The sequence below is a fragment of the Gasterosteus aculeatus genome, chromosome X (assembly GCF_964276395.1).
Source record: "Gasterosteus aculeatus chromosome X, fGasAcu3.hap1.1, whole genome shotgun sequence".
Classification (NCBI taxonomy): Eukaryota; Metazoa; Chordata; class Actinopteri; order Perciformes; family Gasterosteidae; genus Gasterosteus; species Gasterosteus aculeatus.
In genome coordinates, this window is record NC_135698.1 from 332,253 (window position 1) to 355,304 (window position 23,052).

A 23,052-nucleotide genomic window follows, 5' to 3' on the forward strand; every position below is an offset into this window, starting at 1 on the left:
ATAACCACTACACTACGGAAACCACATGATATGGTGCGTTCAGGGACATAGGGCATGTTTATCTTTTTGATTGTTGAAGTTCGGAATCAAAGAAAGGAACACCAACGACTGTTTCCGCCCGGTCTCGAACCGGGGACCTTTCGCGAACGTGATAACCACTACACTACGGAAACCACATGAGACGGTGTGTTCAGGAACCATCAACGATTGTTTCCGCCCGGTCTCGAAACGGGGACCTTTCAAGTGTTAGGAGAACGTGATAACCACTACACTACGGAAACCACATGAGATGGTGCGTTCAGGGACATATCGCATGTTTCTCTGTTTGATTGTTGAAGTTCGGAATCAAAGAAAGAAAGACCAACGACTGTTTCCGCCCGGTCTCGAACCGGGGACCTTTCGCGTGTAAGGCGAACGTGATAACCACTACACTACGGAAACCACAGGAGATGGTGCGTTCAGGGACATAGTGTATGTTTATCTGTTTGATTGCTGAAGTTCGGAATAAAGAAAAAAACATCAACGACTGTTTCCGCCCGGTCTCGAACCAGGGACCTTTCGCGAACGTGATAACCACTACACTACGGAAACCACATGAGATGGTGCGTTCAGGGACATAGCGCATGTTTATCTGTTTGAATGTTGAAGTTGGGAATCAAAGAAAAAAACATCAACGACTGTTTCCGCCCGGTCTCGAAACGGGGACCTTTCGCGTGTGAGGCGAACGTGATAACCACTACACTACGGAAACCACATGAGATGGTGCCTTCAGGGACATAGCTTATGTTTATCTGTTTGATTGTTGAAGTTCGGAATCAAAGAAAGAAACACCAACGACTGTTTCCGCCCGGTCTCGAACCGGGGACCTTTCGCGTGTTAGGCGAACGTGATAACCACTACACTACGGAAACAACATGAGATGGTGCGTTCAGGGACATAGTGTATGTTTATCTGTTTGATTGCTGAAGTTGGGAATCAAAGAAAAAAACATCAACGACTGTTTCCGCCCGGTCTCGAAACGGGGACCTTTCGCGTGTAAGGCGAACGTGATAACCACTACACTACGGAAACCACAGGAGATGGTGCGTTCAGGGACATAGTGTATGTTTATCTGTTTGATTGCTGAAGTTCGGAATAAAGAAAAAAACATCAACGACTGTTTCCGCCCGGTCTCGAACCAGGGACCTTTCGCGAACGTGATAACCACTACACTACGGAAACCACATGAGATGGTGCGTTCAGGGACATAGCGCATGTTTATCTGTTTGAATGTTGAAGTTGGGAATCAAAGAAAAAAACATCAACGACTGTTTCCGCCCGGTCTCGAAACGGGGACCTTTCGCGTGTGAGGCGAACGTGATAACCACTACACTACGGAAACCACATGAGATGGTGCCTTCAGGGACATAGCTTATGTTTATCTGTTTGATTGTTGAAGTTCGGAATCAAAGAAAGAAACACCAACGACTGTTTCCGCCCGGTCTCGAACCGGGGACCTTTCGCGTGTTAGGCGAACGTGATAACCACTACACTACGGAAACAACATGAGATGGTGCGTTCAGGGACATAGTGTATGTTTACCTGTTTGATTGCTGAAGTTTGGAATAAAGAAAAAAACATCAACAACTGTTTCCGCCCGGTCTCGAACCGGGGACCTTTCGCGTGTGAGGCGAACGTGATAACCACTACACTACGGAAACCACAGGAGATGGTGTGTTCAGGGACATAGTGTATGTTTATCTGTTTGATTGCTGAAGTTTGGAATAAAGAAAAAAACATCAACGACTGTTTCCGCCCGGTCTCGAACCGGGGACCTTTCGCGTGTGAGGCGAACGTGATAACCACTACACTACGGAAACCACATGAGATGGTGCGTTCAGGGACATAGGGCATGTTTATCTGTTTGATTGCTGAAGTTCGGAATAAAGAAAAAAACATCAACGACTGTTTCCGCCCGGTCTCAAAACGGGGACCTTTCGCGTGTAAGGCGAACGTGATAACCACTACACTACGGAAACCACAGGAGATGGTGCGTTCAGGGACATAGTGTATGTTTATCTGTTTGATTGCTGAAGTTCGGAATAAAGAAAAAAACATCAACGACTGTTTCCGCCCGGTCTCGAACCAGGGACCTTTCGCGAACGTGATAACCACTACACTACGGAAACCACATGAGATGGTGCGTTCAGGGACATAGCGCATGTTTATCTGTTTGAATGTTGAAGTTGGGAATCAAAGAAAAAAACATCAACGACTGTTTCCGCCCGGTCTCGAAACGGGGACCTTTCGCATGTGAGGCGAACGTGATAACCACTACACTACGGAAACCACATGAGATGGTGCCTTCAGGGACATAGCTTATGTTTATCTGTTTGATTGTTGAAGTTCGGAATCAAAGAAAGAAACACCAACGACTGTTTCCGCCCGGTCTCGAACCGGGGACCTTTCGCGTGTTAGGCGAACGTGATAACCACTACACTACGGAAACCACATGAGATGGTGCGTTCAGGGACATAGCTTATGTTTATCTGTTTGATTGTTGAATTTCGGAATCAAAGAAAAAAACATCAACGACTGTTTCCGCCCGGTCTCGAACCGGGGACCTTTCGCGTGCAAGGCGAACGTTATAACCACTACACTACGGAAACAACATGAGATGGTGCGTTCAGGGACATAGCTTATGTTTATCTGTTTGATTGCTGAAGTTTGGAATAAAGAAAAAAACATCAACGACTGTTTCCGCCCGGTCTCGAACAGGGGACCTTTCGCGTGTGAGGCGAACGTGATAACCACTACACTACGGAAACCACATGAGATGGTGCGTTCAGGGACATAGCTTATGTTTATCTGTTTGATTGTTGAATTTCGGAATCAAAGAAAAAAACATCAACGACTGTTTCCGCCCGGTCTCGAAACGGGGACCTTTCGCGTGTAAGGCGAACGTGATAACCACTACACTACGGAAACCACAGGAGATGGTGCGTTCAGGGACATAGTGTATGTTTATCTGTTTGATTGCTGAAGTTCGGAATAAAGAAAAAAACATCAACGACTGTTTCCGCCCGGTCTCGAACCGGGGACCTTTCGCGTGTGAGGCGAACGTGATAACCACTACACTACGGAAACCACATGAGATGGTGCGTTCAGGGACATAGGGCATGTTTATCTGTTTGATTGTTGAAGTTCAGAATCAAAGAAAGAAACACCAACGACTGTTTCCGCCCGGTCTCGAACCGGGGACCTTTCGCGTGTTAGGCGAACGTGATAACCACTACACTACGGAAACAACATGAGATGGTGCGTTCAGGGACATAGCTTATGTTTATCTGTTTGATTGCTGAAGTTCGGAATAAAGAAAAAAACATCAACGACTGTTTCCGCCCGGTCTCGAACCAGGGACCTTTCGCGAACGTGATAACCACTACACTACGGAAACCACATGAGATGGTGCGTTCAGGGACATAGCGCATGTTTATCTGTTTGATTGCTGAAGTTCGGAATAAAGAAAAAAACAACAACGACTGTTTCCGCCCGGTTTCGAACCGGGGACCTTTCGCGTGTGAGGCGAACGTGATAACCACTACACTACGGAAACCACATGAGATGGTGCGTTCAGGGACATAGGGCATGTTTATCTTTTTGATTGTTGAAGTTCGGAATCAAAGAAAGGAACACCAACGACTGTTTCCGCCCGGTCTCGAACCGGGGACCTTTCGCGAACGTGATAACCACTACACTACGGAAACCACATGAGACGGTGTGTTCAGGAACCATCAACGATTGTTTCCGCCCGGTCTCGAAACGGGGACCTTTCAAGTGTTAGGAGAACGTGATAACCACTACACTACGGAAACCACATGAGATGGTGCGTTCAGGGACATATCGCATGTTTCTCTGTTTGATTGTTGAAGTTCGGAATCAAAGAAAGAAAGACCAACGACTGTTTCCGCCCGGTCTCGAACCGGGGACCTTTCGCGTGTAAGGCGAACGTGATAACCACTACACTACGGAAACCACATGAGATGGTGCGTTCAGGGACATAGTTTATGTTTATCTGTTTGATTGTTGAAGTTCGGAATCAAAGAAAGAAACACCGACGACTGTTTCCGCCCGGTCTCGAACCGGGGACCTTTCGCGAACGTGATAACCACTACACTACGAAAACCACATGAGACGGTGTGTTCAGGGACATAGTTTATGTATATCTGTTTGAATGTTGAAGTTGGGAATCAAAGAAAAAAACATCAACGACTGTTTCCGCCCGGTCTCGAAACGGGGACCTTTCGCGTGTAAGGCGAACGTGATAACCACTACACTACGGAAACCACAGGAGATGGTGCGTTCAGGGACATAGTGTATGTTTATCTGTTTGATTGCTGAAGTTCGGAATAAAGAAAAAAACATCAACGACTGTTTCCGCCCGGTCTCGAACCAGGGACCTTTCGCGAACGTGATAACCACTACACTACGGAAACCACATGAGATGGTGCGTTCAGGGACATAGCGCATGTTTATCTGTTTGAATGTTGAAGTTGGGAATCAAAGAAAAAAACATCAACGACTGTTTCCGCCCGGTCTCGAAACGGGGACCTTTCGCGTGTGAGGCGAACGTGATAACCACTACACTACGGAAACCACATGAGATGGTGCCTTCAGGGACATAGCTTATGTTTATCTGTTTGATTGTTGAAGTTCGGAATCAAAGAAAGAAACACCAACGACTGTTTCCGCCCGGTCTCGAACCGGGGACCTTTCGCGTGTTAGGCGAACGTGATAACCACTACACTACGGAAACAACATGAGATGGTGCGTTCAGGGACATAGCTTATGTTTATCTGTTTGATTGTTGAAGTTCGGAATCAAAGAAAGAAACACCAACGACTGTTTCCGCCCGGTCTCGAACCGGGGACCTTTCGCGAACGTGATAACCACTACACTACGGAAACCACATGAGACGGTGTGTTCAGGAACCATCAACGATTGTTTCCGCCCGGTCTCGAAACGGGGACCTTTCGAGTGTTAGGAGAACGTGATAACCACTACACTACGGAAACCACATGAGATGGTGCGTTCAGGGACATAGCGCATGTTTATCTGTTTGATTGCTGAAGTTCGGAATAAAGAAAAAAACAACAACGACTGTTTCCGCCCGGTCTCGAACCGGGGACCTTTCGCGTGTGAGGCGAACGTGATAACCACTACACTACGGAAACCACATGAGATGGTGCGTTCAGAGACATAGGGCATGTTTATCTTTTTCATTGTTGAAGTTCGGAATCAAAGAAAGGAACACCAACGACTGTTTCCGCCCGGTCTCGAACCGGGGACCTTTCGCGAACGTGATAACCACTACACTACGGAAACCACATGAGAAGGTGTGTTCAGGAACCATCAACGATTGTTTCCGCCCGGTCTCGAAACGGGGACCTTTCGAGTGTTAGGAGAACGTGATAACCACTACACTACGGAAACCACATGAGATGGTGCGTTCAGGGACATATCGCATGTTTCTCTGTTTGATTGTTCAAGTTCGGAATCAAAGAAAGAAAGACCAACGACTGTTTCCGCCCGGTCTCGAACCGGGGACCTTTCGCGTGTAAGGCGAACGTGATAACCACTACACTACGGAAACCACAGGAGATGGTGTGTTCAGGGACATAGTTTATGTATATCTGTTTGAATGTTGAAGTTCGGAATAAAGAAAAAAACAACAACGACTGTTTCCGCCCGGTCTCGAACCGGGGACCTTTCGCGTGTGAGGCGAACGTGATAACCACTACACTACGGAAACCACATGAGATGGTGCGTTCAGGGACATAGGGCATGTTTATCTTTTTGATTGTTGAAGTTCGGAATCAAAGAAAGGAACACCAACGACTGTTTCCGCCCGGTCTCGAACCGGGGACCTTTCGCGAACGTGATAACCACTACACTACGGAAACCACATGAGACGGTGTGTTCAGGAACCATCAACGATTGTTTCCGCCCGGTCTCGAAACGGGGACCTTTCGAGTGTTAGGAGAACGTGATAACCACTACACTACGGAAACCACATGAGATGGTGCGTTCAGGGACATATCGCATGTTTCTCTGTTTGATTGTTGAAGTTCGGAATCAAAGAAAGAAAGACCAACGACTGTTTCCGCCCGGTCTCGAACCGGGGACCTTTCGCGTGTAAGGCGAACGTGATAACCACTACACTACGGAAACCACAGGAGATGGCGTGTTCAGGGACATAGTTTATGTATATCTGTTTGAATGTTGAAGTTGGGAATCAAAGAAAAAAACATCAACGACTGTTTCCGCCCGGTCTCGAACCGGGGACCTTTCGCGTGTGAGGCGAACGTGATAACCACTACACTACGGAAACCACATGAGATGGTGCCTTCAGGGACATAGCTTATGTTTATCTGTTTGATTGTTGAAGTTCGGAATCAAAGAAAGAAACACCGACGACTGTTTCCGCCCGGTCTCGAACCGGGGACCTTTCGCGAACGTGATAACCACTACACTACGAAAACCACATGAGACGGTGTGTTCAGGGACATAGTTTATGTATATCTGTTTGAATGTTGAAGTTGGGAATCAAAGAAAAAAACATCAACGACTGTTTCCGCCCGGTCTCGAAACGGGGACCTTTCGCGTGTAAGGCGAACGTGATAACCACTACACTACGGAAACCACAGGAGATGGTGCGTTCAGGGACATAGTGTATGTTTATCTGTTTGATTGCTGAAGTTCGGAATAAAGAAAAAAACATCAACGACTGTTTCCGCCCGGTCTCGAACCAGGGACCTTTCGCGAACGTGATAACCACGACACTACGGAAACCACATGAGATGGTGCGTTCAGGGACATAGCGCATGTTTATCTGTTTGAATGTTGAAGTTGGGAATCAAAGAAAAAAACATCAACGACTGTTTCCGCCCGGTCTCGAAACGGGGACCTTTCGCGTGTGAGGCGAATGTGATAACCACTACACTACGGAAACCACATGAGATGGTGCCTTCAGGGACATAGCTTATGTTTATCTGTTTGATTGTTGAAGTTCGGAATCAAAGAAAGAAACACCAACGACTGTTTCCGCCCGGTCTCGAACCGGGGACCTTTCGCGTGTTAGGCGAACGTGATAACCACTACACTACGGAAACAACATGAGATGGTGCGTTCAGGGACATAGCTTATGTTTATCTGTTTGATTGTTGAAGTTCGGAATCAAAGAAAGAAACACCAACGACTGTTTCCGCCCGGTCTCGAACCGGGGACCTTTCGCGAACGTGATAACCACTACACTACGGAAACCACATGAGACGGTGTGTTCAGGAACCATCAACGATTGTTTCCGCCCGGTCTCGAAACGGGGACCTTTCGAGTGTTAGGAGAACGTGATAACCACTACACTACGGAAACCACATGAGATGGTGCGTTCAGGGACATAGCGCATGTTTATCTGTTTGATTGCTGAAGTTCGGAATAAAGAAAAAAACAACAACGACTGTTTCCGCCCGGTCTCGAACCGGGGACCTTTCGCGTGTGAGGCGAACGTGATAACCACTACACTACGGAAACCACATGAGATGGTGCGTTCAGAGACATAGGGCATGTTTATCTTTTTCATTGTTGAAGTTCGGAATCAAAGAAAGGAACACCAACGACTGTTTCCGCCCGGTCTCGAACCGGGGACCTTTCGCGAACGTGATAACCACTACACTACGGAAACCACATGAGAAGGTGTGTTCAGGAACCATCAACGATTGTTTCCGCCCGGTCTCGAAACGGGGACCTTTCGAGTGTTAGGAGAACGTGATAACCACTACACTACGGAAACCACATGAGATGGTGCGTTCAGGGACATATCGCATGTTTCTCTGTTTGATTGTTCAAGTTCGGAATCAAAGAAAGAAAGACCAACGACTGTTTCCGCCCGGTCTCGAACCGGGGACCTTTCGCGTGTAAGGCGAACGTGATAACCACTACACTACGGAAACCACAGGAGATGGTGTGTTCAGGGACATAGTTTATGTATATCTGTTTGAATGTTGAAGTTGGGAATCAAAGAAAAAAACATCAACGACTGTTTACGCCCGGTCTCGAACCGGGGACCTTTCGCGTGTGAGGCGAACGTGATAACCACTACACTACGGAAACCACATGAGATGGTGCCTTCAGGGACATAGCTTATGTTTATCTGTTTGATTGTTGAAGTTCGGAATCAAAGAAAGAAACACCGACGACTGTTTCCGCCCGGTCTCGAACCGGGGACCTTTCGCGTGTTAGGCGAACGTGATAACCACTACACTACGGAAACAACATGAGATGGTGCGTTCAGGGACATAGCTTATGTTTATCTGTTTGATTGTTGAAGTTCGGAATCAAAGAAAGAAACACCAACGACTGTTTCCGCCCGGTCTCGAACCGGGGACCTTTCGCGAACGTGATAACCACTACACTACGGAAACCACATGAGACGGTGTGTTCAGGAACCATCAACGATTGTTTCCGCCCGGTCTCGAAACGGGGACCTTTCGAGTGTTAGGAGAACGTGATAACCACTACACTACGGAAACCACATGAGATGGTGCGTTCAGGGACATAGCGCATGTTTATCTGTTTGATTGCTGAAGTTCGGAATAAAGAAAAAAACAACAACGACTGTTTCCGCCCGGTCTCGAACCGGGGACCTTTCGCGTGTGAGGCGAACGTGATAACCACTACACTACGGAAACCACATGAGATGGTGCGTTCAGAGACATAGGGCATGTTTATCTTTTTCATTGTTGAAGTTCGGAATCAAAGAAAGGAACACCAACGACTGTTTCCGCCCGGTCTCGAACCGGGGACCTTTCGCGAACGTGATAACCACTACACTACGGAAACCACATGAGAAGGTGTGTTCAGGAACCATCAACGATTGTTTCCGCCCGGTCTCGAAACGGGGACCTTTCGAGTGTTAGGAGAACGTGATAACCACTACACTACGGAAACCACATGAGATGGTGCGTTCAGGGACATATCGCATGTTTCTCTGTTTGATTGTTCAAGTTCGGAATCAAAGAAAGAAAGACCAACGACTGTTTCCGCCCGGTCTCGAACCGGGGACCTTTCGCGTGTAAGGCGAACGTGATAACCACTACACTACGGAAACCACAGGAGATGGTGTGTTCAGGGACATAGTTTATGTATATCTGTTTGAATGTTGAAGTTCGGAATAAAGAAAAAAACAACAACGACTGTTTCCGCCCGGTCTCGAACCGGGGACCTTTCGCGTGTGAGGCGAACGTGATAACCACTACACTACGGAAACCACATGAGATGGTGCGTTCAGGGACATAGGGCATGTTTATCTTTTTGATTGTTGAAGTTCGGAATCAAAGAAAGGAACACCAACGACTGTTTCCGCCCGGTCTCGAACCGGGGACCTTTCGCGAACGTGATAACCACTACACTACGGAAACCACATGAGACGGTGTGTTCAGGAACCATCAACGATTGTTTCCGCCCGGTCTCGAAACGGGGACCTTTCGAGTGTTAGGAGAACGTGATAACCACTACACTACGGAAACCACATGAGATGGTGCGTTCAGGGACATATCGCATGTTTCTCTGTTTGATTGTTGAAGTTCGGAATCAAAGAAAGAAAGACCAACGACTGTTTCCGCCCGGTCTCGAACCGGGGACCTTTCGCGTGTAAGGCGAACGTGATAACCACTACACTACGGAAACCACAGGAGATGGCGTGTTCAGGGACATAGTTTATGTATATCTGTTTGAATGTTGAAGTTCGGAATCAAAGAAAGAAACACCAACGACTGTTTCCGCCCGGTCTCGAACCGGGGACCTTTCGCGAACGTGATAACCACTACACTACGGAAACCACATGAGACGGTGTGTTCAGGAACCATCAACGATTGTTTCCGCCCGGTCTCGAAACGGGGACCTTTCGAGTGTTAGGAGAACGTGATAACCACTACACTACGGAAACCACATGAGATGGTGCGTTCAGGGACATAGCGCATGTTTATCTGTTTGATTGCTGAAGTTCGGAATAAAGAAAAAAACAACAACGACTGTTTCCGCCCGGTCTCGAACCGGGGACCTTTCGCGTGTGAGGCGAACGTGATAACCACTACACTACGGAAACCACATGAGATGGTGCGTTCAGAGACATAGGGCATGTTTATCTTTTTCATTGTTGAAGTTCGGAATCAAAGAAAGGAACACCAACGACTGTTTCCGCCCGGTCTCGAACCGGGGACCTTTCGCGAACGTGATAACCACTACACTACGGAAACCACATGAGAAGGTGTGTTCAGGAACCATCAACGATTGTTTCCGCCCGGTCTCGAAACGGGGACCTTTCGAGTGTTAGGAGAACGTGATAACCACTACACTACGGAAACCACATGAGATGGTGCGTTCAGGGACATATCGCATGTTTCTCTGTTTGATTGTTCAAGTTCGGAATCAAAGAAAGAAAGACCAACGACTGTTTCCGCCCGGTCTCGAACCGGGGACCTTTCGCGTGTAAGGCGAACGTGATAACCACTACACTACGGAAACCACAGGAGATGGTGTGTTCAGGGACATAGTTTATGTATATCTGTTTGAATGTTGAAGTTGGGAATCAAAGAAAAAAACATCAACGACTGTTTACGCCCGGTCTCGAACCGGGGACCTTTCGCGTGTGAGGCGAACGTGATAACCACTACACTACGGAAACCACATGAGATGGTGCCTTCAGGGACATAGCTTATGTTTATCTGTTTGATTGTTGAAGTTCGGAATCAAAGAAAGAAACACCGACGACTGTTTCCGCCCGGTCTCGAACCGGGGACCTTTCGCGTGTTAGGCGAACGTGATAACCACTACACTACGGAAACAACATGAGATGGTGCGTTCAGGGACATAGCTTATGTTTATCTGTTTGATTGTTGAAGTTCGGAATCAAAGAAAGAAACACCAACGACTGTTTCCGCCCGGTCTCGAACCGGGGACCTTTCGCGAACGTGATAACCACTACACTACGGAAACCACATGAGACGGTGTGTTCAGGAACCATCAACGATTGTTTCCGCCCGGTCTCGAAACGGGGACCTTTCGAGTGTTAGGAGAACGTGATAACCACTACACTACGGAAACCACATGAGATGGTGCGTTCAGGGACATAGCGCATGTTTATCTGTTTGATTGCTGAAGTTCGGAATAAAGAAAAAAACAACAACGACTGTTTCCGCCCGGTCTCGAACCGGGGACCTTTCGCGTGTGAGGCGAACGTGATAACCACTACACTACGGAAACCACATGAGATGGTGCGTTCAGAGACATAGGGCATGTTTATCTTTTTCATTGTTGAAGTTCGGAATCAAAGAAAGGAACACCAACGACTGTTTCCGCCCGGTCTCGAACCGGGGACCTTTCGCGAACGTGATAACCACTACACTACGGAAACCACATGAGAAGGTGTGTTCAGGAACCATCAACGATTGTTTCCGCCCGGTCTCGAAACGGGGACCTTTCGAGTGTTAGGAGAACGTGATAACCACTACACTACGGAAACCACATGAGATGGTGCGTTCAGGGACATATCGCATGTTTCTCTGTTTGATTGTTCAAGTTCGGAATCAAAGAAAGAAAGACCAACGACTGTTTCCGCCCGGTCTCGAACCGGGGACCTTTCGCGTGTAAGGCGAACGTGATAACCACTACACTACGGAAACCACAGGAGATGGTGTGTTCAGGGACATAGTTTATGTATATCTGTTTGAATGTTGAAGTTCGGAATAAAGAAAAAAACAACAACGACTGTTTCCGCCCGGTCTCGAACCGGGGACCTTTCGCGTGTGAGGCGAACGTGATAACCACTACACTACGGAAACCACATGAGATGGTGCGTTCAGGGACATAGGGCATGTTTATCTTTTTGATTGTTGAAGTTCGGAATCAAAGAAAGGAACACCAACGACTGTTTCCGCCCGGTCTCGAACCGGGGACCTTTCGCGAACGTGATAACCACTACACTACGGAAACCACATGAGACGGTGTGTTCAGGAACCATCAACGATTGTTTCCGCCCGGTCTCGAAACGGGGACCTTTCGAGTGTTAGGAGAACGTGATAACCACTACACTACGGAAACCACATGAGATGGTGCGTTCAGGGACATATCGCATGTTTCTCTGTTTGATTGTTGAAGTTCGGAATCAAAGAAAGAAAGACCAACGACTGTTTCCGCCCGGTCTCGAACCGGGGACCTTTCGCGTGTAAGGCGAACGTGATAACCACTACACTACGGAAACCACAGGAGATGGCGTGTTCAGGGACATAGTTTATGTATATCTGTTTGAATGTTGAAGTTGGGAATCAAAGAAAAAAACATCAACGACTGTTTCCGCCCGGTCTCGAACCGGGGACCTTTCGCGTGTGAGGCGAACGTGATAACCACTACACTACGGAAACCACATGAGATGGTGCCTTCAGGGACATAGCTTATGTTTATCTGTTTGATTGTTGAAGTTCGGAATCAAAGAAAGAAACACCGACGACTGTTTCCGCCCGGTCTCGAACCGGGGACCTTTCGCGAACGTGATAACCACTACACTACGAAAACCACATGAGACGGTGTGTTCAGGGACATAGTTTATGTATATCTGTTTGAATGTTGAAGTTGGGAATCAAAGAAAAAAACATCAACGACTGTTTCCGCCCGGTCTCGAAACGGGGACCTTTCGCGTGTAAGGCGAACGTGATAACCACTACACTACGGAAACCACAGGAGATGGTGCGTTCAGGGACATAGTGTATGTTTATCTGTTTGATTGCTGAAGTTCGGAATAAAGAAAAAAACATCAACGACTGTTTCCGCCCGGTCTCGAACCAGGGACCTTTCGCGAACGTGATAACCACTACACTACGGAAACCACATGAGATGGTGCGTTCAGGGACATAGCGCATGTTTATCTGTTTGAATGTTGAAGTTGGGAATCAAAGAAAAAAACATCAACGACTGTTTCCGCCCGGTCTCGAAACGGGGACCTTTCGCGTGTGAGGCGAATGTGATAACCACTACACTACGGAAACCACATGAGATGGTGCCTTCAGGGACATAGCTTATGTTTATCTGTTTGATTGTTGAAGTTCGGAATCAAAGAAAGAAACACCAACGACTGTTTCCGCCCGGTCTCGAACCGGGGACCTTTCGCGTGTTAGGCGAACGTGATAACCACTACACTACGGAAACAACATGAGATGGTGCGTTCAGGGACATAGCTTATGTTTATCTGTTTGATTGTTGAAGTTCGGAATCAAAGAAAGAAACACCAACGACTGTTTCCGCCCGGTCTCGAACCGGGGACCTTTCGCGAACGTGATAACCACTACACTACGGAAACCACATGAGACGGTGTGTTCAGGAACCATCAACGATTGTTTCCGCCCGGTCTCGAAACGGGGACCTTTCGAGTGTTAGGAGAACGTGATAACCACTACACTACGGAAACCACATGAGATGGTGCGTTCAGGGACATAGCGCATGTTTATCTGTTTGATTGCTGAAGTTCGGAATAAAGAAAAAAACAACAACGACTGTTTCCGCCCGGTCTCGAACCGGGGACCTTTCGCGTGTGAGGCGAACGTGATAACCACTACACTACGGAAACCACATGAGATGGTGCGTTCAGAGACATAGGGCATGTTTATCTTTTTCATTGTTGAAGTTCGGAATCAAAGAAAGGAACACCAACGACTGTTTCCGCCCGGTCTCGAACCGGGGACCTTTCGCGAACGTGATAACCACTACACTACGGAAACCACATGAGAAGGTGTGTTCAGGAACCATCAACGATTGTTTCCGCCCGGTCTCGAAACGGGGACCTTTCGAGTGTTAGGAGAACGTGATAACCACTACACTACGGAAACCACATGAGATGGTGCGTTCAGGGACATATCGCATGTTTCTCTGTTTGATTGTTCAAGTTCGGAATCAAAGAAAGAAAGACCAACGACTGTTTCCGCCCGGTCTCGAACCGGGGACCTTTCGCGTGTAAGGCGAACGTGATAACCACTACACTACGGAAACCACAGGAGATGGTGTGTTCAGGGACATAGTTTATGTATATCTGTTTGAATGTTGAAGTTGGGAATCAAAGAAAAAAACATCAACGACTGTTTCCGCCCGGTCTCGAAACGGGGACCTTTCGCGAACGTGATAACCACTACACTACGGAAACCACAGGAGATGGTGTGTTCAGGGACATAGTTTATGTATATCTGTTTGAATGTTGAAGTTGGGAATCAAAGAAAAAAACAACAACGACTGTTTCCGCCCGGTCTCGAACCGGGGACCTTTCGCGTGTGAGGCGAACGTGATAACCACTACACTACGGAAACCACATGAGATGGTGCGTTCAGGGACATAGGGCATGTTTATCTTTTTGATTGTTGAAGTTCGGAATCAAAGAAAGGAACACCAACGACTGTTTCCGCCCGGTCTCGAACCGGGGACCTTTCGCGAACGTGATAACCACTACACTACGGAAACCACATGAGACGGTGTGTTCAGGAACCATCAACGATTGTTTCCGCCCGGTCTCGAAACGGGGACCTTTCGAGTGTTAGGAGAACGTGATAACCACTATACTACGGAAACCACATGAGATGGTGCGTTCAGGGACATATCGCATGTTTCTCTGTTTGATTGTTGAAGTTCGGAATCAAAGAAAGAAAGACCAACGACTGTTTCCGCCCGGTCTCGAACCGGGGACCTTTCGCGTGTAAGGCGAACGTGATAACCACTACACTACGGAAACCACAGGAGATGGCGTGTTCAGGGACATAGTTTATGTATATCTGTTTGAATGTTGAAGTTGGGAATCAAAGAAAAAAACATCAACGACTGTTTCCGCCCGGTCTCGAACCGGGGACCTTTCGCGTGTGAGGCGAACGTGATAACCACTACACTACGGAAACCACATGAGATGGTGCCTTCAGGGACATAGCTTATGTTTATCTGTTTGATTGTTGAAGTTCGGAATCAAAGAAAGAAACACCGACGACTGTTTCCGCCCGGTCTCGAACCGGGGACCTTTCGCGAACGTGATAACCACTACACTACGAAAACCACATGAGACGGTGTGTTCAGGGACATAGTTTATGTATATCTGTTTGAATGTTGAAGTTGGGAATCAAAGAAAAAAACATCAACGACTGTTTCCGCCCGGTCTCGAAACGGGGACCTTTCGCGTGTAAGGCGAACGTGATAACCACTACACTACGGAAACCACAGGAGATGGTGCGTTCAGGGACATAGTGTATGTTTATCTGTTTGATTGCTGAAGTTCGGAATAAAGAAAAAAACATCAACGACTGTTTCCGCCCGGTCTCGAACCAGGGACCTTTCGCGAACGTGATAACCACTACACTACGGAAACCACATGAGATGGTGCGTTCAGGGACATAGCGCATGTTTATCTGTTTGAATGTTGAAGTTGGGAATCAAAGAAAAAAACATCAACGACTGTTTCCGCCCGGTCTCGAAACGGGGACCTTTCGCGTGTGAGGCGAATGTGATAACCACTACACTACGGAAACCACATGAGATGGTGCCTTCAGGGACATAGCTTATGTTTATCTGTTTGATTGTTGAAGTTCGGAATCAAAGAAAGAAACACCAACGACTGTTTCCGCCCGGTCTCGAACCGGGGACCTTTCGCGTGTTAGGCGAACGTGATAACCACTACACTACGGAAACAACATGAGATGGTGCGTTCAGGGACATAGCTTATGTTTATCTGTTTGATTGTTGAAGTTCGGAATCAAAGAAAGAAACACCAACGACTGTTTCCGCCCGGTCTCGAACCGGGGACCTTTCGCGAACGTGATAACCACTACACTACGGAAACCACATGAGACGGTGTGTTCAGGAACCATCAACGATTGTTTCCGCCCGGTCTCGAAACGGGGACCTTTCGAGTGTTAGGAGAACGTGATAACCACTACACTACGGAAACCACATGAGATGGTGCGTTCAGGGACATAGCGCATGTTTATCTGTTTGATTGCTGAAGTTCGGAATAAAGAAAAAAACAACAACGACTGTTTCCGCCCGGTCTCGAAACGGGGACCTTTCGCGTGTAAGGCGAACGTGATAACCACTACACTACGGAAACCACAGGAGATGGTGCGTTCAGGGACATAGTGTATGTTTATCTGTTTGATTGCTGAAGTTCGGAATAAAGAAAAAAACATCAACGACTGTTTCCACCCGGTCTCGAACCGGGGACCTTTCGCGTGTGAGGCGAACGTGATAACCACTACACTACGGAAACCACATGAGATGGTGCGTTCAGGGACATAGGGCATGTTTATCTGTTTGATTGTTGAAGTTCGGAATCAAAGAAAGAAACACCAACGACTGTTTCCGCCCGGTCTCGAACCGGGGACCTTTCGCGTGTTAGGCGAACGTGATAACCACTACACTACGGAAACAACATGAGATGGTGCGTTCAGGGACGTAGCTTATGTTTATCTGTTTGATTGTTGAAGTTCGCAATCAAAGAAAGAAACACCGACCACTGTTTCCGCCCGGTCTCGAAACGGGGACCTTTCGCGAACGTGATAACCACTACACTACGAAAACCACATAAGATGGTGCGTTCAGGAACCATCAACGATTGTTTCCGCCCGGTCTCGAACCGGGGACCTTTCGCGTGTTAGGCGAACGTGATAACCACTACACTACGTAAACCACATGAGATGGTGCGTTCAGGGACATAGCTTATGTTTATCTGTTTGATTGTTGAATTTCGGAATCAAAGAAAAAAACATCAACGACTGTTTCCGCCCGGTCTCGAAACGGGGACCTTTCGCTTGTGAGGCGAACGTGATAACCACTACACTACGGAAACCACATCAGATGGTGCGTTCAGGGACATAGGGCATGTTTATCTGTTTGATTGTTGAAGTTCGGAATCAAAGAAAGAAACACCAACGACTGTTTCCGCCCGGTCTCGAACCGGGGACCTTTCGCGTGTTAGGCGAACGTGATAACCACTACACTACGGAAACAACATGAGATGGTGCGTTCAGGGACGTAGCTTATGTTTATCTGTTTGATTGTTGAAGTTCGGAATCAAAGAAAGAAACACCAACAACTGTTTCCGCCCGGTCTCGAACCGGGGACCTTTTGCGAACGTGATAACCACTACACTACGGAAACCACATGAGACGGTGTGTTCAGGAACCATCAACGATTGTTTCCGCCCGGTCTCGAAACGGGGACCTTTCGAGTGTTAGGAGAACGTGATAACCACTACACTACGGAAACCACATGAGATGGTGCGTTCAGGGACATATCGCATGTTTCTCTGTTTGATTGTTGAAGTTCGGAATCAAAGAAAGAAAGACCAACGACTGTTTCCGCCCGGTCTCGAACCGGAGACCTTTCGCGTGTAAGGCGAACGTGATAACCACTACACTACGGAAACCACAGGAGATGGTGTGTTCAGGGACATAGTTTATGTATATCTGTTTGAATGTTGAAGTTGGGAATCAAAGAAAAAAACATCAACGACTGTTTCCGCCCGGTCTCGAACCGGGGACCTTTCGCGAACGTGATAACCACTACACTACGAAAACCACATGAGACGGTGTGTTCAGGGACATAGTTTATGTATATCTGTTTGAATGTTGAAGTTGGGAATCAAAGAAAAAAACATCAACGACTGTTTCCGCCCGGTCTCGAAACGGGGACCTTTCGCGTGTAAGGCGAACGTGATAACCACTACACTACGGAAACCACAGGAGATGGTGCGTTCAGGGACATAGTGTATGTTTATCTGTTTGATTGCTGAAGTTCGGAATAAAGAAAAAAACATCAACGACTGTTTCCGCCCGGTCTCGAACCAGGGACCTTTCGCGAACGTGATAACCACTACACTACGGAAACCACATGAGATGGTGCGTTCAGGGACATATCGCATGTTTATCTGTTTGAATGTTGAAGTTCGGAATCAAAGAAAGAAAGACCAACGACTGTTTCCGCCCGGTCTCGAACCGGGGACCTTTCGCGTGTAAGGCGAACGTGATAACCACTACACTACGGAAACCACATGAGATGGTGCGTTCAGGGACATAGCGCATGTTTATCTGTTTGAATGTTGAAGTTGGGAATCAAAGAAAAAAACATCAACGACTGTTTCCGCCCGGTCTCGAAACGGGGACCTTTCGCGTGTAAGGCGAACGTGATAACCACTACACTACGGAAACCACAGGAGATGGTGCGTTCAGGGACATAGTGTATGTTTATCTGTTTGATTGCTGAAGTTCGGAATAAAGAAAAAAACATCAACGACTGTTTCCGCCCGGTCTCGAACCAGGGACCTTTCGCGAACGTGATAACCACTACACTACGGAAACCACATGAGATGGTGCGTTCAGGGACATAGCGCATGTTTATCTGTTTGAATGTTGAAGTTGGGAATCAAAGAAAAAAACATCAACGACTGTTTCCGCCCGGTCTCGAAACGGGGACCTTTTGCGTGTGAGGCGAACGTGATAACCACTACACTACGGAAACCACATGAGATGGTGCCTTCAGGGACATAGCTTATGTTTATCTGTTTGATTGTTGAAGTTCGGAATCAAAGAAAGAAACACCAACGACTGTTTCCGCCCGGTCTCGAACCGGGGACCTTTCGCGTGTTAGGCGAACGTGATAACCACTACACTACGGAAACCACATGAGATGGTGCGTTCAGGGACATAGCTTATGTTTATCTGTTTGATTGTTGAATTTCGGAATCAAAGAAAAAAACATCAACGACTGTTTCCGCCCGGTCTCGAAACGGGGACCTTTCGCGTGTAAGGCGAACGTGATAACCACTACACTACGGAAACAACATGAGATGGTGCGTTCAGGGACATAGTGTATGTTTATCTGTTTGATTGCTGAAGTTTGGAATAAAGAAAAAAACATCAACAACTGTTTCCGCCCGGTCTCGAACCGGGGACCTTTCGCGTGTGAGGCGAACGTGATAACCACTACACTACGGAAACCACAGGAGATGGTGTGTTCAGGGACATAGTGTATGTTTATCTGTTTGATTGCTGAAGTTTGGAATAAAGAAAAAAACATCAACGACTGTTTCCGCCCGGTCTCGAACCGGGGACCTTTCGCGTGTGAGGCGAACGTGATAACCACTACACTACGGAAACCACATGAGATGGTGCGTTCAGGGACATAGGGCATGTTTATCTGTTTGATTGTTGAAGTTCAGAATCAAAGAAAGAAACACCAACGACTGTTTCCGCCCGGTCTCGAACCGGGGACCTTTCGCGTGTTAGGCGAACGTGATAACCACTACACTACGGAAACAACATGAGATGGTGCGTTCAGGGACATAGCTTATGTTTATCTGTTTGATTGCTGAAGTTCGGAATAAAGAAAAAAACATCAACGACTGTTTCCGCCCGGTCTCAAAACGGGGACCTTTCGCGTGTAAGGCGAACGTGATAACCACTACACTACGGAAACCACAGGAGATGGTGCGTTCAGGGACATAGTGTATGTTTATCTGTTTGATTGCTGAAGTTCGGAATAAAGAAAAAAACATCAACGACTGTTTCCGCCCGGTCTCGAACCAGGGACCTTTCGCGAACGTGATAACCACTACACTACGGAAACCACATGAGATGGTGCGTTCAGGGACATAGCGCATGTTTATCTGTTTGAATGTTGAAGTTGGGAATCAAAGAAAAAAACATCAACGACTGTTTCCGCCCGGTCTCGAAACGGGGACCTTTCGCATGTGAGGCGAACGTGATAACCACTACACTACGGAAACCACATGAGATGGTGCCTTCAGGGACATAGCTTATGTTTATCTGTTTGATTGTTGAAGTTCGGAATCAAAGAAAGAAACACCAACGACTGTTTCCGCCCGGTCTCGAACCGGGGACCTTTCGCGTGTGAGGCGAACGTGATAACCACTACACTACGGAAACCACATGAGATGGTGCGTTCAGAGACATAGGGCATGTTTATCTTTTTCATTGTTGAAGTTCGGAATCAAAGAAAGGAACACCAACGACTGTTTCCGCCCGGTCTCGAACCGGGGACCTTTCGCGAACGTGATAACCACTACACTACGGAAACCACATGAGAAGGTGTGTTCAGGAACCATCAACGATTGTTTCCGCCCGGTCTCGAAACGGGGACCTTTCGAGTGTTAGGAGAACGTGATAACCACTACACTACGGAAACCACATGAGATGGTGCGTTCAGGGACATATCGCATGTTTCTCTGTTTGATTGTTCAAGTTCGGAATCAAAGAAAGAAAGACCAACGACTGTTTCCGCCCGGTCTCGAACCGGGGACCTTTCGCGTGTAAGGCGAACGTGATAACCACTACACTACGGAAACCACAGGAGATGGTGTGTTCAGGGACATAGTTTATGTATATCTGTTTGAATGTTGAAGTTGGGAATCAAAGAAAAAAACATCAACGACTGTTTCCGCCCGGTCTCGAACCGGGGACCTTTCGCGTGTGAGGCGAACGTGATAACCACTACACTACGGAAACCACATGAGATGGTGCCTTCAGGGACATAGCTTATGTTTATCTGTTTGATTGTTGAAGTTCGGAATCAAAGAAAGAAACACCGACGACTGTTTCCGCCCGGTCTCGAACCGGGGACCTTTCGCGAACGTGATAACCACTACACTACGAAAACCACATGAGACGGTGTGTTCAGGAACCATCAACGATTGTTTCCGCCCGGTCTCGAACCGGGGACCTTTCGCGTGTTAGGCGAACGTGATAACCACTACACTACGGAAACCACATGAGATGGTGCGTTCAGAGACATAGGGCATGTTTATCTTTTTCATTGTTGAATTTCGGAATCAAAGAAAAAAACATCAACGACTGTTTCCGCCCCGTCTCGAAACGGGGACCTTTCGCGTGTAAGGCGAACGTGATAACCACTACACTACGGAAACCACAGGAGATGGTGCGTTCAGGGACATAGTGTATGTTTATCTGTTTGATTGCTGAAGTTCGGAATAAAGAAAAAAACATCAACGACTGTTTCCGCCCGGTCTCGAACCGGGGACCTTTCGCGTGTGAGGCGAACGTGATAACCACTACACTACGGAAACCACATGAGATGGTGCGTTCAGGGACATAGGGCATGTTTATCTGTTTGATTGTTGAAGTTCGGAATCAAAGAAAGAAACACCAACGACTGTTTCCGCCCGGTCTCGAACCGGGGACCTTTCGCGTGTTAGGCGAACGTGATAACCACTACACTACGGAAACAACATGAGATGGTGCGTTCAGGGACGTAGCTTATGTTTATCTGTTTGATTGTTGAAGTTCGCAATCAAAGAAAGAAACACCGACGACTGTTTCCGCCCGGTCTCGAACCGGGGACCTTTCGCGAACGTGATAACCACTACACTACGAAAACCACATAAGATGGTGCGTTCAGGAACCATCAACGATTGTTTCCGCCCGGTCTCGAACCGGGGACCTTTCGCGTGTTAGGCGAACGTGATAACCACTACACTACGGAAACCACATGAGATGGTGCGTTCAGGGACATAGCTTATGTTTATCTGTTTGATTGTTGAATTTCGGAATCAAAGAAAAAAACATCAACGACTGTTTCCGCCCGGTCTCGAAACGGGGACCTTTCGCTTGTGAGGCGAACGTGATAACCACTACACTACGGAAACCACATCAGATGGTGCGTTCAGGGACATAGGGCATGTTTATCTGTTTGATTGTTGAAGTTCGGAATCAAAGAAAGAAACACCAACGACTGTTTCCGCCCGGTCTCGAACCGGGGACCTTTCGCGTGTTAGGCGAACGTGATAACCACTACACTACGGAAACAACATGAGATGGTGCGTTCAGGGACGTAGCTTATGTTTATCTGTTTGATTGTTGAAGTTCGGAATCAAAGAAAGAAACACCAACAACTGTTTCCGCCCGGTCTCGAACCGGGGACCTTTTGCGAACGTGATAACCACTACACTACGGAAACCACATGAGACGGTGTGTTCAGGAACCATCAACGATTGTTTCCGCCCGGTCTCGAAACGGGGACCTTTCGAGTGTTAGGAGAACGTGATAACCACTACACTACGGAAACCACATGAGATGGTGCGTTCAGGGACATATCGCATGTTTCTCTGTTTGATTGTTGAAGTTCGGAATCAAAGAAAGAAAGACCAACGACTGTTTCCGCCCGGTCTCGAACCGGAGACCTTTCGCGTGTAAGGCGAACGTGATAACCACTACACTACGGAAACCACATGAGATGGTGCCTTCAGGGACATAGCTTATGTTTATCTGTTTGATTGTTGAAGTTCGGAATCAAAGAAAGAAACACCAACGACTGTTTCCGCCCGGTCTCGAACCGGGGACCTTTCGCGTGTTAGGCGAACGTGATAACCACTACACTACGGAAACCACATGAGATGGTGCGTTCAGAGACATAGGGCATGTTTATCTTTTTCATTGTTGAAGTTCAGAATCAAAGAAAGAAACATCAACGACTGTTTCCGCCCGGTCTCGAAACGGGGACCTTTCGCGTGTAAGGCGAACGTGATAACCACTACACTACGGAAACCACAGGAGATGGTGCGTTCAGGGACATAGTGTATGTTTATCTGTTTGATTGCTGAAGTTCGGAATAAAGAAAAAAACATCAACGACTGTTTCCGCCCGGTCTCGAACCGGGGACCTTTCGCGTGTGAGGCGAACGTGATAACCACTACACTACGGAAACCACATGAGATGGTGCCTTCAGGGACATAGCTTATGTTTATCTGTTTGATTGTTGAAGTTCGGAATCAAAGAAAGAAACACCAACGACTGTTTCCGCCCGGTCTCGAACCGGGGACCTTTCGCGTGTTAGGCGAACGTGATAACCACTACACTACGGAAACCACATGAGATGGTGCCTTCAGGGACATAGCTTATGTTTATCTGTTTGATTGTTGAAGTTCGGAATCAAAGAAAGAAACACCGACGACTGTTTCCGCCCGGT

The 23,052-nt window shown here is 47.5% G+C and overlaps 40 non-coding genes across 40 annotated transcripts; all 40 read right to left on the reverse strand.

Moving 5' to 3' along the window:
- Nucleotides 1-368: 368 nt before the first annotated feature.
- On the reverse strand, nt 369-441 carry trnav-uac (transfer RNA valine (anticodon UAC)). The gene has a single exon. It is a non-coding gene; the product is annotated as a tRNA-Val (tRNA).
- A 1,186-nt stretch (nt 442-1,627) lies between these two features.
- On the reverse strand, nt 1,628-1,700 carry trnav-cac (transfer RNA valine (anticodon CAC)). The gene has a single exon. It is a non-coding gene; the product is annotated as a tRNA-Val (tRNA).
- Nucleotides 1,701-1,786: 86 nt separating this feature from the next.
- On the reverse strand, nt 1,787-1,859 carry trnav-cac (transfer RNA valine (anticodon CAC)). Its single transcript has one exon. It is a non-coding gene; the product is annotated as a tRNA-Val (tRNA).
- A 716-nt stretch (nt 1,860-2,575) lies between these two features.
- Nucleotides 2,576-2,648, reverse strand: trnaa-ugc (transfer RNA alanine (anticodon UGC)). The gene has a single exon. It is a non-coding gene; the product is annotated as a tRNA-Ala (tRNA).
- Nucleotides 2,649-3,053: 405 nt separating this feature from the next.
- On the reverse strand, nt 3,054-3,126 carry trnav-cac (transfer RNA valine (anticodon CAC)). The gene has a single exon. It is a non-coding gene; the product is annotated as a tRNA-Val (tRNA).
- Nucleotides 3,127-3,522: 396 nt separating this feature from the next.
- On the reverse strand, nt 3,523-3,595 carry trnav-cac (transfer RNA valine (anticodon CAC)). The gene has a single exon. It is a non-coding gene; the product is annotated as a tRNA-Val (tRNA).
- Nucleotides 3,596-3,941: 346 nt separating this feature from the next.
- On the reverse strand, nt 3,942-4,014 carry trnav-uac (transfer RNA valine (anticodon UAC)). Its single transcript has one exon. It is a non-coding gene; the product is annotated as a tRNA-Val (tRNA).
- Nucleotides 4,015-5,140: 1,126 nt separating this feature from the next.
- trnav-cac (transfer RNA valine (anticodon CAC)) lies at nt 5,141-5,213 on the reverse strand. Its single transcript has one exon. It is a non-coding gene; the product is annotated as a tRNA-Val (tRNA).
- A 346-nt stretch (nt 5,214-5,559) lies between these two features.
- Nucleotides 5,560-5,632, reverse strand: trnav-uac (transfer RNA valine (anticodon UAC)). Its single transcript has one exon. It is a non-coding gene; the product is annotated as a tRNA-Val (tRNA).
- An 86-nt stretch (nt 5,633-5,718) lies between these two features.
- trnav-cac (transfer RNA valine (anticodon CAC)) lies at nt 5,719-5,791 on the reverse strand. The gene has a single exon. It is a non-coding gene; the product is annotated as a tRNA-Val (tRNA).
- A 346-nt stretch (nt 5,792-6,137) lies between these two features.
- Nucleotides 6,138-6,210, reverse strand: trnav-uac (transfer RNA valine (anticodon UAC)). The gene has a single exon. It is a non-coding gene; the product is annotated as a tRNA-Val (tRNA).
- An 87-nt stretch (nt 6,211-6,297) lies between these two features.
- Nucleotides 6,298-6,370, reverse strand: trnav-cac (transfer RNA valine (anticodon CAC)). The gene has a single exon. It is a non-coding gene; the product is annotated as a tRNA-Val (tRNA).
- Nucleotides 6,371-7,496: 1,126 nt separating this feature from the next.
- On the reverse strand, nt 7,497-7,569 carry trnav-cac (transfer RNA valine (anticodon CAC)). Its single transcript has one exon. It is a non-coding gene; the product is annotated as a tRNA-Val (tRNA).
- Nucleotides 7,570-7,915: 346 nt separating this feature from the next.
- On the reverse strand, nt 7,916-7,988 carry trnav-uac (transfer RNA valine (anticodon UAC)). The gene has a single exon. It is a non-coding gene; the product is annotated as a tRNA-Val (tRNA).
- Nucleotides 7,989-8,653: 665 nt separating this feature from the next.
- On the reverse strand, nt 8,654-8,726 carry trnav-cac (transfer RNA valine (anticodon CAC)). The gene has a single exon. It is a non-coding gene; the product is annotated as a tRNA-Val (tRNA).
- A 346-nt stretch (nt 8,727-9,072) lies between these two features.
- trnav-uac (transfer RNA valine (anticodon UAC)) lies at nt 9,073-9,145 on the reverse strand. The gene has a single exon. It is a non-coding gene; the product is annotated as a tRNA-Val (tRNA).
- An 86-nt stretch (nt 9,146-9,231) lies between these two features.
- Nucleotides 9,232-9,304, reverse strand: trnav-cac (transfer RNA valine (anticodon CAC)). The gene has a single exon. It is a non-coding gene; the product is annotated as a tRNA-Val (tRNA).
- Nucleotides 9,305-9,650: 346 nt separating this feature from the next.
- On the reverse strand, nt 9,651-9,723 carry trnav-uac (transfer RNA valine (anticodon UAC)). The gene has a single exon. It is a non-coding gene; the product is annotated as a tRNA-Val (tRNA).
- A 345-nt stretch (nt 9,724-10,068) lies between these two features.
- On the reverse strand, nt 10,069-10,141 carry trnav-cac (transfer RNA valine (anticodon CAC)). The gene has a single exon. It is a non-coding gene; the product is annotated as a tRNA-Val (tRNA).
- Nucleotides 10,142-10,487: 346 nt separating this feature from the next.
- trnav-uac (transfer RNA valine (anticodon UAC)) lies at nt 10,488-10,560 on the reverse strand. The gene has a single exon. It is a non-coding gene; the product is annotated as a tRNA-Val (tRNA).
- Nucleotides 10,561-11,225: 665 nt separating this feature from the next.
- trnav-cac (transfer RNA valine (anticodon CAC)) lies at nt 11,226-11,298 on the reverse strand. The gene has a single exon. It is a non-coding gene; the product is annotated as a tRNA-Val (tRNA).
- A 346-nt stretch (nt 11,299-11,644) lies between these two features.
- On the reverse strand, nt 11,645-11,717 carry trnav-uac (transfer RNA valine (anticodon UAC)). Its single transcript has one exon. It is a non-coding gene; the product is annotated as a tRNA-Val (tRNA).
- Nucleotides 11,718-11,803: 86 nt separating this feature from the next.
- Nucleotides 11,804-11,876, reverse strand: trnav-cac (transfer RNA valine (anticodon CAC)). The gene has a single exon. It is a non-coding gene; the product is annotated as a tRNA-Val (tRNA).
- Nucleotides 11,877-12,222: 346 nt separating this feature from the next.
- Nucleotides 12,223-12,295, reverse strand: trnav-uac (transfer RNA valine (anticodon UAC)). Its single transcript has one exon. It is a non-coding gene; the product is annotated as a tRNA-Val (tRNA).
- Nucleotides 12,296-12,382: 87 nt separating this feature from the next.
- trnav-cac (transfer RNA valine (anticodon CAC)) lies at nt 12,383-12,455 on the reverse strand. Its single transcript has one exon. It is a non-coding gene; the product is annotated as a tRNA-Val (tRNA).
- Nucleotides 12,456-13,581: 1,126 nt separating this feature from the next.
- On the reverse strand, nt 13,582-13,654 carry trnav-cac (transfer RNA valine (anticodon CAC)). Its single transcript has one exon. It is a non-coding gene; the product is annotated as a tRNA-Val (tRNA).
- A 346-nt stretch (nt 13,655-14,000) lies between these two features.
- On the reverse strand, nt 14,001-14,073 carry trnav-uac (transfer RNA valine (anticodon UAC)). Its single transcript has one exon. It is a non-coding gene; the product is annotated as a tRNA-Val (tRNA).
- A 238-nt stretch (nt 14,074-14,311) lies between these two features.
- On the reverse strand, nt 14,312-14,384 carry trnav-cac (transfer RNA valine (anticodon CAC)). Its single transcript has one exon. It is a non-coding gene; the product is annotated as a tRNA-Val (tRNA).
- Nucleotides 14,385-14,730: 346 nt separating this feature from the next.
- Nucleotides 14,731-14,803, reverse strand: trnav-uac (transfer RNA valine (anticodon UAC)). Its single transcript has one exon. It is a non-coding gene; the product is annotated as a tRNA-Val (tRNA).
- An 87-nt stretch (nt 14,804-14,890) lies between these two features.
- trnav-cac (transfer RNA valine (anticodon CAC)) lies at nt 14,891-14,963 on the reverse strand. The gene has a single exon. It is a non-coding gene; the product is annotated as a tRNA-Val (tRNA).
- A 2,443-nt stretch (nt 14,964-17,406) lies between these two features.
- Nucleotides 17,407-17,479, reverse strand: trnav-uac (transfer RNA valine (anticodon UAC)). Its single transcript has one exon. It is a non-coding gene; the product is annotated as a tRNA-Val (tRNA).
- Nucleotides 17,480-18,027: 548 nt separating this feature from the next.
- trnav-uac (transfer RNA valine (anticodon UAC)) lies at nt 18,028-18,100 on the reverse strand. The gene has a single exon. It is a non-coding gene; the product is annotated as a tRNA-Val (tRNA).
- An 876-nt stretch (nt 18,101-18,976) lies between these two features.
- Nucleotides 18,977-19,049, reverse strand: trnav-cac (transfer RNA valine (anticodon CAC)). The gene has a single exon. It is a non-coding gene; the product is annotated as a tRNA-Val (tRNA).
- An 86-nt stretch (nt 19,050-19,135) lies between these two features.
- trnav-cac (transfer RNA valine (anticodon CAC)) lies at nt 19,136-19,208 on the reverse strand. The gene has a single exon. It is a non-coding gene; the product is annotated as a tRNA-Val (tRNA).
- Nucleotides 19,209-19,924: 716 nt separating this feature from the next.
- Nucleotides 19,925-19,997, reverse strand: trnav-cac (transfer RNA valine (anticodon CAC)). Its single transcript has one exon. It is a non-coding gene; the product is annotated as a tRNA-Val (tRNA).
- Nucleotides 19,998-20,343: 346 nt separating this feature from the next.
- Nucleotides 20,344-20,416, reverse strand: trnav-uac (transfer RNA valine (anticodon UAC)). Its single transcript has one exon. It is a non-coding gene; the product is annotated as a tRNA-Val (tRNA).
- Nucleotides 20,417-20,503: 87 nt separating this feature from the next.
- trnav-cac (transfer RNA valine (anticodon CAC)) lies at nt 20,504-20,576 on the reverse strand. The gene has a single exon. It is a non-coding gene; the product is annotated as a tRNA-Val (tRNA).
- Nucleotides 20,577-21,081: 505 nt separating this feature from the next.
- Nucleotides 21,082-21,154, reverse strand: trnav-cac (transfer RNA valine (anticodon CAC)). The gene has a single exon. It is a non-coding gene; the product is annotated as a tRNA-Val (tRNA).
- A 1,085-nt stretch (nt 21,155-22,239) lies between these two features.
- On the reverse strand, nt 22,240-22,312 carry trnav-uac (transfer RNA valine (anticodon UAC)). Its single transcript has one exon. It is a non-coding gene; the product is annotated as a tRNA-Val (tRNA).
- Nucleotides 22,313-22,718: 406 nt separating this feature from the next.
- On the reverse strand, nt 22,719-22,791 carry trnav-cac (transfer RNA valine (anticodon CAC)). The gene has a single exon. It is a non-coding gene; the product is annotated as a tRNA-Val (tRNA).
- Nucleotides 22,792-23,052: the final 261 nt, after the last annotated feature.